Below are 15,189 nucleotides of genomic sequence, written 5' to 3' on the forward strand. Positions count from 1 at the left end.
AGAACAACTCTGCTCCATCCTCTATATCAGTGGTCCCCAACCTTTTTATCACCGGAGACCACTCAACACCGGGGACCACTCACCGGCTTTTACTGAGGCCCAGTGTGTGTGGGGGGGTAGTTTACTCCTCTACTCTCAACCACTGCCCTAGCGCTCTCTGATTGCTATGGTAATGTTTAAACATCCATTCAAAATAAGATACAGACATGCCAGAACAATGAAGTGTGTTGTAAAGGGCTGGGGGGGATGAAGTAAATGGCCATGGGGGGGGGAGAAGGCGTCCTTCAGGGCCCACCTCCAATTAGTTGAAGGACCACATGTGGTCCGCGGCCCACAGGTTGGGGATCGCTACTCTATATGGCAGCCTTTTGGTTATCAAATCCCCTCTCAGTCGTCTCCATTCCAGGCTAAACTTCCACTAACTATTCATAGGTATAACGTAATACAAACCAGATTTATTGGAAATAGGAAGGATGGAAAATTAAAGTAGGATACACATAAAACTCAAACTAGGACAACACAATTTAAAGCTAAAATCAAAGGGATGTTCTTTTATGGTCTCTTTGAGACGTCCTGCAAGTTTCTCATATTCTCTGTGGCCAGATGCTGCAGATCTCCAGAGGTTGTAGGTCTCTTGTACCTCCTTCTCAGGCTTCTTGGCAAAGGACCAGATGTCTCCCTTTTTGTCCACAGAAATTCTTTTTTCCTCAGAAGGCTATTTTTCCTTTAGCCCATCCAATATGACTCTGAGGGATAAAATACCTTTTCTTCCCAAACCCCAGAGAGCCAAACACATATTGTTACATGTATAAACATATAAAGTATATATATAAAGGGTGTGTGTGTGTGTGTGTATATAAACATAAACAAATATCACAATCTACAAAGCATGTTAAAGTAGTAACTTCTCTATGCTGATAATGGCAACAAATCTTGTGAAATTCCAGCTACCCAGCTCTCCTATGAAACCGTGCAAAAGTGGTAAGCACCTGCAATTCCATAATTCCTTATTTTATTTTCTTTAACTTCATATTTTAAATGAGTCTATAAGTGCTTGAATACAATAGCATCCCAAAAAAAGAAAGACTTGATATGAAGGCAAAGAGATCTGGAGCAAGCCAGCTACTGTTTCAATAAGGTCATTATAGTTTTAAGAACTATATTCCTATATTCCTAGCCCCCACTCTAACATCTCTAAATCAATTATCTATATAATGTATTGTAACACTGACTGATAGTCATCGTAATTCCTATATATCTTACTGGCTTTCCAGAATAATTTCTAATCTAAGATTTGTATCATCAACATTGATTTTGAATCTTTCTTCAATAATTTGAAAACCAAATACTATACCAGAGTTCTAAAAGTTTAGCACAGAATCATTCTAGATCAAAACACATCACAATGAATTAGCCCAATACTGCTACTGGGATTCAATCTGTCCTATTTTTCCTTTCCATATACTAATTGCTATGACAGAAGACAGATGGTATCACTAAAAATCTAAAACTAGTGATAAGCAAGCTACAATTAATATTGTAATTGGATTAATAATGAAAATCTAACCCTTCTTTTTTTAAAGTTAATCTTTTACTCAGGTACCTTACAATGGAAATCAGGATTATGTGCATACACAATACATAAGGTTAATTTAAGCCTATTTTTAGTCTCAAAAAAACTGCAGCTCAAAACAGCTAAGCCTTCCCAAAGGGTACTTTATAAAAGTCCAAAAGACAGAGCATAAAGCCTGAAATCCTCTGAAACTTTGGAGGAGAGGGCAGCAATGCTAGCCTCGAGTTTGTATGACTAAATTCTGGGAAATCTCTAAATCAAACAATCAATTATTTATACAGAACTCTTTTTTCCTCCAACACCCTTCCCATTTCTTTATCTTATTATCAGGTTGATCCCCTCCCCCTCAAAAAACAAAACAAAACACCTGCATGAAATGTGCTTGTACAGTAACGTTTCACACTGAGCCTTTTGGGAATAGCTAGCTTTATTAAGAGCGATCATATACAAGTAAAGCCCATCCCTGGCCCATCCATGCTTCATATCCCACATCCCACATTTAGCCCATAAAACGTATGCAGGTGGGGGGAAAGCTTTTCCATGGAAAAGAGCATAGGAGAACTTCAACCCACATCACTGATAATGAATCCAATAATTGAAAATTGATCCTTCTTGAGATTACTGAGACCTACTATTCTACAAATCACACTCTTTCAGTGCAGGGCTATTAATTCTGCAACTTCAGAATTCAGAAGAGTACTTGATACTAGCCACAATTCTCAGGTGTCAAGTTTGAAAGAAATCTAGCCTTTAGGATTGAATATGTAAGATTTAAGTACGGCTAAACTACATATTTGGCAAGACCAGAGAAAGATTTTTATTGGAGAAAAATCAGAACTTCATTCCTCAGCAGAATTTGTTTCTTCCTTATGATAAGAGGCAGAAATCATGCAAATAACTGTTTTTTAAAGCCCCTTCCCTTCAGTTTTTAAAAGTAATAATTGTGTCCTCCCAAAAAGGATATATGTTCCACATGCAACATTCCATTCTTTTTGCCCTTCACCTCCAAACACTGTTGCCTATTTCAGGGCAGATTTCTACAGACTGAAGGGCATAAGTAAAACATGCACCTCACTAATTAAGAATAAATGTAAAAGAAATGGATTCAGCCACAAATATGCTGTAGAATTATTGCAGCGCTGTTTATTTGTTATATTATTCTCCTACCCCACCACAGAAGCCAAGTTATCATTTTACCCTTGAGAGGTCTTTAGACAATTGTCCAGTGCTAATCAGTAAGATCAAAGGCTGAACAGGGATTTGAAAGAGATTCCCATTCAAAGTCCACCCCCCACCGCAACTAGTCAAAGTTAAGGCCCTTTCTAAAGCATAGTTCCTTTTTTTCAGTGTATGTCATGCATTCAGGCCACCCAAGGTTTACTCTGTTATCCCAAATCCATCTTACTGTTGCCACTTAAATACCATGCATACATCTTCAATCAGGTTTCTAGTACTCAAGGTAAACAAAAGAAATGCAACCAATCACTTCTAATCACTTATGCCCCCCTTTGAGAGTTGAGGATCCCTCTCTTGAAAAATCTTGCTCCATATAATTTTATCCCTCGGTATAGCAATTTTAACTGCAAAAGTGGTTACACCCTGCCTCAGAATTGTTACTTTAACAATAAAATTGTAACTCATAACAATAGCAGACATAATATGCAATATCAGACTGCTACCGTCATACAGAATGCTTGTTCAGTTTGGCCTTAGATCTGATTATGAACACACTTAAGAGACAAGCTTGTACAGCATCCATTGAACTATGAAACAAAATTATATCCCAAAATGGAACATCAAAAAGGGGGAAAAAATCCTTGCTGATCCTCTGGCCTTGTGATTAGCAGGTAAGAGTGGAAGGCTCATGGCACTATAATAACCAGAACAGCTTTGTCAGTCATTTAACGTGTAATTTACGCAGAGCCACCATGTACTTTTATTTTTTGTCAAGATAAAGCCAACATGTTGACCTCACAGGATATTCAAGGCAAGAGATGTTTGCTTGCCTCTGCATAGCAACCCAAGAATTCTGTGGTGGCCTCCTATCTGAGTCCTATCCAGGGTTAAGCAAGTGGGAGCTATCCAGGTCAGAGTGAACATTTTTTTACGTCACCTCAAACTGATGTACTTTCACTGAAATGTATTTGCTTGTCCTTTATAAAATTATATGACTTGTAATTAGTCTTGTTTATTAATTACACAGAAAATCCATAGCTTGAAAGTGCCCAAAGGTATGATGGGGAGGAGGGAGCACAGGCAAAATTCCATTATATCAGAGACAAAGTCAGTTAAGAGGGTTTTTTTCATGTTTTTAGTTTTAATTCACCATCCATGGTATACCTACTATTTGAAAATAACAATTATGGATGCACTGACACTCACCCAAACTTTGTCAATGGCAGTCATTTTTATCATTTGTACCTTTAAAATGCAGGGGCAATTGTCATCACAGAAAAATGCTCTCAGCACCCTCTAACTGAATACAGTATAGCAGCTGGTGCATTGGGCTTTTATTAGGGATATATATATCTATGTTCAAAATCCTGCTTGCCATGAAACACACTAATGACTTCAGGCCACTATCTCTGCCTAATCTACCTCTCATGTGGTTGTTGTGAAAATAAAAGGAATGGAAGATTGTTGAGCTCTTTTAAGAATGTGCAAATATAAATTATTAAAAGCAAGTGTACTACACCTTTTCCTTAATCAGTCTCTACTGGAAACCTTGCCTCCTTTCCCTAGTGCTATTACAAGGAAGCCTCTGAAAAATGCCCTTTCTATATCGTAAGGCTATGGCCTTTTGACTCTACCACTACTGAATAGCTATTCAATCACAACTAAAGCTTCAGCCTCTCTTCATTAATCCCTTGTGGGCTACATGACTGATTACAAGTGGCTATCCAGAAAAGCCATTTCCAGTTCTCAAAAAAGTTGTGCCCCTGTAAGCCTAGGTGTATGAACAGTATTTTGGGCTTTACTAGATGTGAATCTTGTTATATTTCAAAGATGCAACAATATACAGCAAAATGTACACCTTTCCCTCAGAAACTGACACATGCTTTAACTTGATAGAGAATAGATTACAATCACTACTCCAATGTAATGAATAGTAGAATGTAATATAATTTGAAATGGTAGATTGGAATGCCTTTCTCTCATCTGATGACAGAGGGGACATAACACCGCACTACCTGTCAACCCACCTTGAAAAAAAGGATGCCGTTCATTACTTTCAAGCTTTGAAATTAAATACAAGCAAATGGTGACCATATAAACTAAACTTGTTATTCCTGTTTGGTGCTTGCATCTGTTAAAACATTATGGCGTAAGCTAATGATTTACTGCTCACCCTCTATATGGATGGACTGCTAACTTCTATTTCAATGTATTTGAGGTAGTGTGCATGCACACAAAAGCTTTTACCCAGAATAAAACTTTGCTGGTCTTAAAGAATTTTGTTGTGCTGAAACAAAATATTTTTCCCAATACAATAAAATAAAGAGGATCCAAGGGTCTTCTTGGTGAGAATACAGATGTAAGGACTGGATGAGATTGGCATATGCAGTGAGATAAGAAACCAATATCCCTGCTAAATACTTGGTTTTGTTGTTGCTGTTACAAGTATTCCAATAATTTATAATTCAGCAATTTCCATTACCAGTCTGTTCCTGAATTTTCTTGGCAATAAAACACCTACTTTGAGGTCACCCGCTGAATGTCCTGAAAGACTGAAGTGTCCTCCTACAGGTTTCTCAGTCTTGTGATTCCTGATGAGAGATTTGTTTCCATTTATGCTTCAGCATTACTACACTTTTATTCCTGTTGACCCTTGCATCTGTTAAACATCTTCCTTATGTTATATGCTAATTCACTGTTTACACTCTCCCAATTGTATTTCCATTTCAATGTATCTGAAGAAATGCGTATGCACTTGGTTGGTCTTAAAGGTGCCACTGAATCCAAATTTTGCTCTGTTGCTTGAAACCAACATGGACACCCACTGAATCTGTTTTCTAAACCAGTGGCCCCTAACCTTCTTCGGGCCTGGGACCGGAGGGGGAGAGGGAGGTCCGGGGACTGGTGGGCGCAAACCCGTAGGTGCGGCAGCTCTGCGACTGCGCCCACCGGTGCCTCCCCCCGCAGCGCAGTGTTCGCTGTGCTGGAGCCTGGGAGCGATCGGCGATCACTCCTGGGCCCCAGTGCGGCAAGCGCCACTCCGCAGGGGGGAGGGAGGAGCCAGCGCGCTGGCAGGCGCAAACGCACCGGTGCAGCACCAGCGCCCACGCCTCACCCCCCACAGCACGGTGCGCACTGCACCGAGGCCTGCAAGCAATCGGCCGCAGTGGGAGGAGGCGCATCAGTGCCTGCACATCCCTCCCCCCCCCGCTGCGGCCCGGTACCAAGGGCTCCACGGCCCGGTACCGGTCGGTGGCCCGGGAATTGGGGAAGACTGCTCTAAACCATTCTTGTTCAGTCTAGCTGGGTTCAAAACAGTGTTCTATAAACTGCTAGTAAACTGCATCCTTTCCAAACTCAACCATGTGTGGCATAGTGAGCTATATCAAATTAATTAAATCACACACATAAAAAACAAATGTATGTGGCATGTAAGTACCATCCTGAGCTCCTTGGCAAACCCTTAATGTGGGTCTCGTGTTTTGATTTTGCACAACTAATTCTCAGCAGCTTGGAGTTTATGACATACATGGTTATGTCATGCTCTGCTGAAGCATATTCTCTGGCACATCAAATTAGATGTAACACTTCAAGAGGGGGAGTGTCTGAATATATATTGTTACAAAAACGTGTATGCTACTGTCTCATCATTTGTACTGTATTTGTAGCAAAAACATTTGGATGGAGGGATTCGGAAAAGTTAGTTGAAAAGGAAAACAACAGGAAAGAAAGACTGATAGAACAAGTATCACTTGGTATAGCAACGGACAAACTGAGAAGACATTAAGTATTTTAACAATCACTCTTGAGTGAAAGATTACAGATCGGAACCCTGACACTAGTATGGACATGTGCTTTGGCACAGCCAAAGCTAAAAGTTCGTATCAGGACAATATTTTAGTTGCTCTTAGTTCACTTGCAGCAGTATGCTGTAATCTTGCTGTTTATTGTTATTTAATAACCATCTTTAACCGCTCCTGCGGAGTGGATTAAATAAAGCCCCAAGGGCTATTGGGGAGGAGTTAGGGCGGGCTCTGTCCGTGATAAAAACTCGCCATGGCAAATCAGGAGCCGTGAAGTGGCTCCTGATTCGCTCCTACGAGTGCCAATCTAGGGCCAAGGAACCCACGGGTAGGCGCGCAAAGCCATGCCGGAACACTGAACCAGGCATGTGCCGACTCACGCATATGCCTGGTTGCTCATGCCGACGCCCCGGCGCGGCCCCGGCGCCCCCCCTACAGCGCGCATGCCCGGACTCTCCAGCATGTGTGCTTCCTGTCACCCGCGCTGCCACCCCTTCCAAGCCGTGCCTTCCTCCAGCCGTTGCCAGTACAGGAGGAGGACCACGCCTTAAGCCTGCACTCTGCCCATTTTTACAAATGGGCTTTTTTACTAGTTAAATATACAATGTATTCCAAAACTTGAATAAGACCTGCAGTGGCTTCATCTCAAGAAATGTAAGTTATGCAAGTACTTTGGGGGACTTCACAAGAGCCATTCCAAGTGTTATTTAATACCTTCTAGCTTATAATGTGTGCCAAGCTTCATTAATATGTTATTAAAACATGCATAAAAATAATATTTTATTTTTATTGAACAAGCAGAATAAACAAAGAGATCCTGTATACACAGACAGCCTTTACCACAATGAATTCAATGTAAACAACTGATTTAGATCAATTTGTCATCATGTCTAAGCATGCCAGATGCATACATTTGGTATACTTGAAACTTACATGTGGCAACTGGGTCAATCCCTATGTGTACAAGTAGATTATTGCTGCTGACAGAATCAGCAACTCAAAATATGACAAGATATAATATAATAAGATACATGACAATCTAAAAAGGTCTGGCAGTAGACGATATGAAAGACCTCTTCCTGGGACCTTGGAAAACCACTGTCAGTCTGAGTCAGCCTTTCTCAGCTTTTTTATCATTGAGAAACCGCTGAAACATTCTTCATGCTTCATGAAACCCCAGAAGTGGCAGGATGTATTTGGGAAGCATAGCGGTGTTCACAAACATGCGAACACCCTGGGTCACACCCTCCCCTCCAAGCCCATCATTGGACATTGGGAGGGCAGATCAACATGACCATATATGGTCATATAACTCAATAAATGTTTCACAAATTTAAAAAATATATAAACATTAATTAGCTCCCAACCATTCAGGAAACCTTTCCAGGGCCATCAAGAAACCCCTGGGTGAGAAAGCCTGGTCTGAGTAGACAATACTGACTATGCTGGACCAAGGATGTGATTCAGTATAAGGCAAGTTTCATGTGTTCAAAAAAGTGCATTATTTGCCAACTCTTCATTTCACTGCTGGTTTATAATAATTGTATGTATGAATCAACTGTGCAGGAAGCGGCCATCTGAAAACAATTCTAGATTGACCTTCAGACTAATGTTAGTAGATTTCGCCCCATAACTGCTGACCTCCTCCTTAAACAGTACGGGATAAATTTATTCATTTAAACTCCTTTGCAGAAGTAATTTTATTCAAATAGAGGGGGGTGGGGACAGTTGGCTTTCAGGCCCAAAAAAAGAACCTACAGTTAAACCTAGACCATGGTTCAATTCCTGCTCAACTAACTCGTTTAGCATTTTAGCTATCCCAGCCTCCAAACCCTTAGCACTACTTCCTCTATCGTGCAGTTTTATTCCTAAACACCCCAGGAGAGAGTTAGGAAGATGAAAAAAACAAACAAACATTCTAGTCTTTACCCCCAGGCAGGGATCTTTAACTTTAATGAGCAGGTAACAGTTTATGATTCCTAGCTTGTTTCTGCATTTTACTCATTAATAACTATAGGTACAACAAATATAAATTCTATTTAATTCAATGATTTATAAAGAGCTTACATTAATTAAAGGGCCTCTAGTTTGTCATTTGGATTACTTTTTAAATACCAAGAAGTTCACTCTATTTTAAACTGTTTTTCTTAAGAATATTATGTAATTTACATCATTCATAGTCTACCTTTCTTATTTGGACTCAAAGTGGATTACACAGAGTGAGTCAACAGAATTGACGGGGTGGGCTATTCACAATAAGATTATGGTTGTAACACTAGGATTCTAAAAACAGAACTGAAAGACCATACAATAGCAAATCATTGGAGAACATATTTCTCTAATGTGTGGTCGTTCATATCTATCACCAAAAGTATTAGGGGCAAATAACTCACTTGATTTTGGTGAAACTATTCAGTTTATTTCCTTCTTCATCCGCAATTTATCACACCATCTTAACACCGCCCACCGCACCATGGGCGCCGCGGACTAAATAATGCGCTAAGGGCTGGGGGGGGAGGAGTTAGGGCGGGCTCTGTCCGGGATGAGGAAGGGTGCCGATTGGCCCCTTCCTCCGGACAATCGCGCCCGCCGATTTGGCCCTCCGATTGGCCGCCCACAAAGCGCCTCTAACGCATCAGGCAGCCGGCATGCTGGCAATTGCAAGCTGCGCACAGCGCGGCTCACCATGGCTCCCTTGCCGGCGGCCTGCTGGCTCGGGGGTCGCACACTGCCCCGCTAGCGCCCGCTGTATTTCAGGTACAGCGGGCTTGATTATTAATTATCATCATAATTCAGTAATACAACAACAATGTACAAATCCAACTACTTCTCCAACTTCAACTGAAAAAGGAGATTCAAGTTTAGCAGTATAATCTATTCCAGGCTTTTTCATTCCGGAGTTTCTTGATGGCCCTGTAAGGGTTTCCTGAATGGGTGGGAGGTGATTAATTTTAATATATATATGTTTTTAAAATTTTAAACATTTATTGGGTGATATGACCATATATGGCCATGTTGACTTCCCCCCAGCAATGGCCAATGATGGGTCTGGAGGGGGTGGAAACATAGCTATGCTTCCTAACCATATTCTGCACAATCATGCTACTTCTGGGGTTTCTCAAAGCCCAAAGAATGCTTCAGGAGGTTCTCAATTATTAAAAAGTTGAGAAAGGTTGGTCTATTCCCCTGTCTCCACAACATTCTGGAACAGACCAGACAGTCTTCAGAATGTTAGATTAACAATACCTAGTATTTTTAATGAAGGAAAAATGCTAAGTAAAATGCTCAAAGTATGGGTACACCTTTCGTGGGAGCAACAAACTTCTTCAGAACTGAAGTATCTAACTTAGTGGTCCCCAACCTTTTTATCACCGGGGACCTGGGGGGTAGTCTTTTGCCACGGGACATTGCTGCCACCGCCTGAGCCTCTCCTCCGCTTGCTTTCCCGCCGGCACCCCTGACTTCCTGCTGGGGGCGCCGCCAGCAGCAGCTGTGCAGTGCCACGCCAAGGGGGAGCCCCAGCCATGGCGGCCGCCGGAGAACACCAAAGGTACCGGTACCGGTCTCCGGACCGGGGGTTGGGGATCACTGCTCTAAACTGATGAAGTCAAGACACAGATTGACAAAGTGAGAATGATAGTCAGAGAAAGCCTGTTAAAGGACATGCCCAAAACAGACAATAACAGAACACTACTAAAGGTCACATACAGCTCTCAATTCAAAACAGTTAAACACACCATCTATGATTTATGGGTTCTACTGAATAATGACAATTCTCTTTCACAAGCACTGGGGGCACTCCTTTTCTTGCACACAGACAGCCCTCCCCAATCTTCAACAACTCCTCACCCACAGTAATACAACATCTAACTTGAACATAGACACTGATCCCAGAGTTTGCCAACCTCGCTACCATATACACCGCAACATGATCGCTGGAGTGAACAACATCTATCAGGAACAACAGTATCAGGCACATTAACTTGCTCATCCTGTAACACTGTATGCTATTAAATGCCAGCAATGCCTTTCGATTTTCTACATAGGGCAAACAGGTTAAACCCTATGCCAAAGGATAAAGAGACACAAATCTGTTATAAAAAAATCACAACACTGAGAAACACATAATTCTTCAGCTTTCCATGACATTCAATTGATGAAGGTGACATAGAGGTGTTTTTTTGTAAAGGAACTTAGGAACAGACTGGAAATGGAAACTGCTGAATTGCAAGCTCTTACAATACCCAGAAAAGAAAAGAAAAAACACCCCAGGACTTAACAGGAATATTGGTTTCTTATCTCAATACATATGCTAATTTGATTCAGTTCTTACATCTGTAGTCTCACCAAGAAGGGCCACAAATCCTCTTTATTTTATTGTATATTTCTTATTTGAACAGTACTAGATTGGAATAGTGGTTGCAATATAAATTCAAATGGTGGACTAGAATGTATTGCTCTGGTCTGGGGAGAGAGGAGACATAGTAGTGCACGATCAGGCAAATCATGCTGTTAGTTATCTCCGTGCTTGAGAAGGAACCAACAGAGTGTAACAGGGTCTCAGTAAATTACTCTCAGCGTTCCACAATTAAGGTTACATTTACACATCAATCCCCAATTCTATTTTCTTCAGTATGTTCCCCCCTCTCCCCCAGAATTAAATCCAAACAAATGGCAATCATGTAAACTAAGCTGTTTGGTTTGGTCCTTGCATGTTTGTTATATCTTCATTATGCTGTTTGCTGCTCACCGTCTACCTTTATTATGGGCTGCAATTAGCTTCCACTTCACTGTGTCTGAACAAGTGTGAATGCACGCCAAAGCTTTTACTTTGAATAAAACTTTGTTGGTCTTAAGGGTGCCACTGACTCGGCATCGTATTCTGTTGCTTCAGACCATCACGGCTATCCAAGAGAATCCGTATTCCTTAATCCTATTAGCGTCCCTGACTCCAAGGATCAGTGTCCCAAACAAGAGCCAGTACTTTCGGTCTTTTCCAGTTGAACCCCCACTACCTTGGATCGCCTGCTTAGTACAATAACACGCCCTCCCTATCCACGCTAACCCCGAATGGCCTTCCTCTTTCCACTTCTGATCGCCATGGGGCTCTCCTCCTGACGTTTCCGCCAGTAACGAATCCCGCCGCCAATTTCCAGAGTCGCCAACCCTCCCCCCACCCCCGGCTCCACATTCTCCTTGCCGCCGCCAACGGTACACAACCCCGGGGGAAAGTGTTGTCCCTCTTGCTCAGCGCCGCCGCCCGGCCAAGAATGAGCAGGGGAAGCAGCGCTGAAGGGCGGGCAGGGAGGCAGGCAGGCAGGCAGGCCCCGTGTGGGGGCGGGCGCACAGCGGCGGGCTCCGGGCCCAGAAAGGCACTGGCGGGGTCGGAGAGAAGAGGCCGCCCCGTGGGGCCGCCGCCCTTCCATTGTCACCCCGGCCCCGCAGGGAGGGAAAGGAAGGGCAGGGCCGGGAAGGGGGAAAGGGCCGCCACCCGGGAGGAGCGTCAGCCCGCCCGCACGTCCTCTCCCGCCTGCCCGCTCGCTCTAGCGCTGGCTCCCGCCCGCTGGCCCGGCCCGAGTGTGCGAGCGAGCGAGCGAGTGAACGAGCGGGGCCCGCTGCCCCCGCCCCTCGTGCCTCCATCTTGGATCTCAGCCTCAGAGCCCCCCTCCTTCCGCCCGCGCTGACTCGTTTACCTCAGCTGGGCCAGCGCCCCCGGGAATCCTACGGTGCCACGGGAGAAGGGTCCAGGCGGGCCGGGGCCAAGCCGGGCCGGAACGAACAGGCGGCGGTGCCGGGGGCCGCACCTCAGTAGAGCCGCAATCCTAAACCGCCATCTGGCGGCATTTCCTACCCGCCAATGGCGCAGCCGCCGCCACCGCCAGCCAGACTCCGCGCGCCTCCTGCCGGCCGCGTCCACACACGACGAGAGCTAGCCCCGCCCGTCAGCAAAGGCGCCCAAAACAGCTTTCGCGCGAAAATGAGCGCGCAAGCGCGCTACTTTTCTGTCCCCGTGCACTCACCGTACACCTTCTGTCTGCGCGCGCAGTGACACGACCTCCAGGCGGAAGTGGTCTACGTGACACTTCCGTTCTTTGAAGAGGTTGCGTAGGTGTTGCCTTCGCCATTTTTTCGCGCAAGGTGACGTACGTCTTTAGTCTTTCCTTATTTCCTGGTGCGCGAGCGTTTTAGTGGCTCTTGTTCTCAACAGCAGAGGGAGCTGAAAGCTTGACGACGTCGCAATCGGTGTTTTACTTTCAAAGGAACTGTATGCTTTGCTTTATACCTAGGAAATTGGGAACGCTGGGCTTTTCAAACGCTCTTTAAAAATCTGAAAAGTCAAAGAACATTCAGACACGTCCTTTTTAGCGGAACCCCCCAAAATGCTTTTTCACACTTTAAAAAATGCACGTCGAAGATTAAGACTTCTTTATTGTACGCTTATAATATATCTTCCATAAATTTCCTTTTTAACAAGAAAAACCGTGTTTTCATAGAAAACGTGTTCAGATGCCTGAGCTAATTAATGGGATATCGGTTTCAGGAGATTGGAACACGTTTAGGAACTCTGCAGATTCTTCAGGTCTTCATCTACCAAACAAACGTTTTTGTTTTTAGGAGTACTTGAATCCCGATGCTTTAGGTATTTAAAACACAGGTCAATGAAGCTGCATTCTTGGTCCACTCTGTGCTTGTACTTGAATAGGGCTCGATTTACACAGCATTTATTATTGTTGCAATACACCGAAGTTCCCATGTCCCTGCATACTATATGTCTATTTCTGACCAGCCAGAGAGCTCCACTAAAGCTCCATGCATAAAAAGTGATGGACATCTATTCTTTAAATTTTGTGTATTCAATTTAGAAAATATGTACACTAGTGGTAACTATGATGTTAAATAGAAGTCCACTGTGTATAGTATACTGCAAGCAGGGAGATGCTGGTGGAGTATTCATTTTCCGTTATCCTCCTCCCCACAATATTTCCTCTTTCTCCTGACAACCAACGCATTCTCACTTTTCTCTCCCTCACCCCAAACTTCATTTTATCTGTCATCATCTTTATCTATATTTATGTATTGTTTAATTAGTTACTTAATTTATACCCCACCTTTCTCCACAATGGGGATACAAAGAGGCTTACATAATTTTTTTCCTTAATTTTATCCTCACAAAAAGCCTGCGCAGTAGATTAGACTGAGAGTGGCTCAAAATCACCCTGTAAGCTTCCATGGTTGGTTGGGGATTTAAACAAAAGTCTGAAACACTATTGTACTACACTGCTTTTGTGAGGTTGTTGTTGTTAGGTGCGAAGTCATGTCCGACCCATCGCAACTCCATTGACAATGATCCTCCATGGACAATGATCCTATCCTCTACCATTCCCCGGAGTCCATTTAAGCTCACACCGACTGCTTCAATGACTCCATCCAGCCACCTCATTCTCTGTCTTCCCCTTCTTTTGCCTCAATCGCTCCCAGCATTAGGCTCTTCTCCAGGGAGTCCTTCCTTCTCATGAGGTGGCCAAAGTATTTGAGTTTCATCTTCAGGATCTGGCCCTCTAAGGAGCAGTCAGGGCTGAACTCCTCTAAAGGTAAAGGTATCCCCTGTGCAAGCACCGGGTCATGTCTGACCCTTGGGGTGACGCCCTCTAGCGTTTTCTTGGCAGACTCAGTACAGGGTGGTTTGCCAGTGCCTTCCCCAGTCATTACCATTTACCCCCCAGCAAGCTGGGTACTCATTTTACTGACCTTGGAAGGATGGAAGGCTGAGTCAACCATGAGCCGGCTGCAGGGATCGAACTCCCAACATCATGGGCAGATAGTTTCAGACAGCATGTCGCTGCCTTACCACTCTGCGCCACAAGAGGCTCAAACTCCTCTAGGACTGACCGGTTTGTTCACCTTGCAGTCCAAGGGACTCGCAAGACTCTTCTCCAGCACCAGAGTTCAAAAGCCTCAATTCTTTGACGCTTGGCCTTCCTTATGGTCCAACTTTCACAACCATACATTGCAACTGGGAATACCATAGCCCTGACTAAACGCACTTTTGTTGGCAGGGTGATGTCTCTGCTTTTTAGGATGCTGTCTAGATTTTCCATAGCTTTCCTCCCCAGGTAAAAGGTAAAGGTATCCCCTGTGCAAGCACCAAGTCATGTCTGACCCTTGGGGTGACGCCCTCTAGCGTTTTCATGGCAGACTCAATACGGGGTGGTTTGCCAGTGCCTTCCCCAGTCATTACCGTTTACCCCCCAGCAAGCTGGGTACTCATTTTACCGACCTCGGAAGGATGGAAGGCTGAGTCAACCTTGAGCCGGCTGCTGGGATTGAACTCCCAGCCTCATGGGCAAAGCTTTCAGACAGCTGCCTTACCACTCTGCGCCACAAGAGGCTCTTTCCTCCCCAGGAGCAAGCGTCTTTTAATTTCTTTGCTGCAGTCCCCATCTTCAGTGATCTTGGAGCCCAGGAAAATAAAATGTCACTATCTCCATTTCTTCCCCATCTACTTGCCAGGAATTGAGAGGGCCGAATCTTTGTTTTCTTGATGTTGAGTTGCAAGCCAACTTTTGCACTCTTCTCCTTCACCCGCATCAACAGGCCCTTTAGTTCCTATTCACTTTCTGCCATTAGAGTGGTATC

The 15,189-nt window shown here is 43.8% G+C and overlaps 1 protein-coding gene across 3 annotated transcripts in view; it reads right to left on the reverse strand.

The window, feature by feature from the left end:
- Positions 1 to 12,589, reverse strand: part of STAG1 (STAG1 cohesin complex component) — a 177,770-nt gene extending 165,181 nt beyond the window's left edge. For 2 of the 3 annotated variants that reach the window (XM_077349207.1, XM_077349208.1), the window contains exon 1: positions 12,246 to 12,480. The gene's annotated coding sequence lies outside the window, so the exon portion shown is untranslated. Of the gene's footprint in view, positions 1 to 12,245; positions 12,481 to 12,572 lie in introns of those variants that run through there. The other variant, XM_077349210.1, reaches the window with a different exon arrangement.
- Between the last annotated feature and the right edge of the window lie 2,600 nt (positions 12,590 to 15,189).

The sequence above is a fragment of the Paroedura picta genome, chromosome 8, assembly GCF_049243985.1.
Source record: "Paroedura picta isolate Pp20150507F chromosome 8, Ppicta_v3.0, whole genome shotgun sequence".
NCBI classification, from domain to species: domain Eukaryota; kingdom Metazoa; phylum Chordata; class Lepidosauria; order Squamata; family Gekkonidae; genus Paroedura; species Paroedura picta.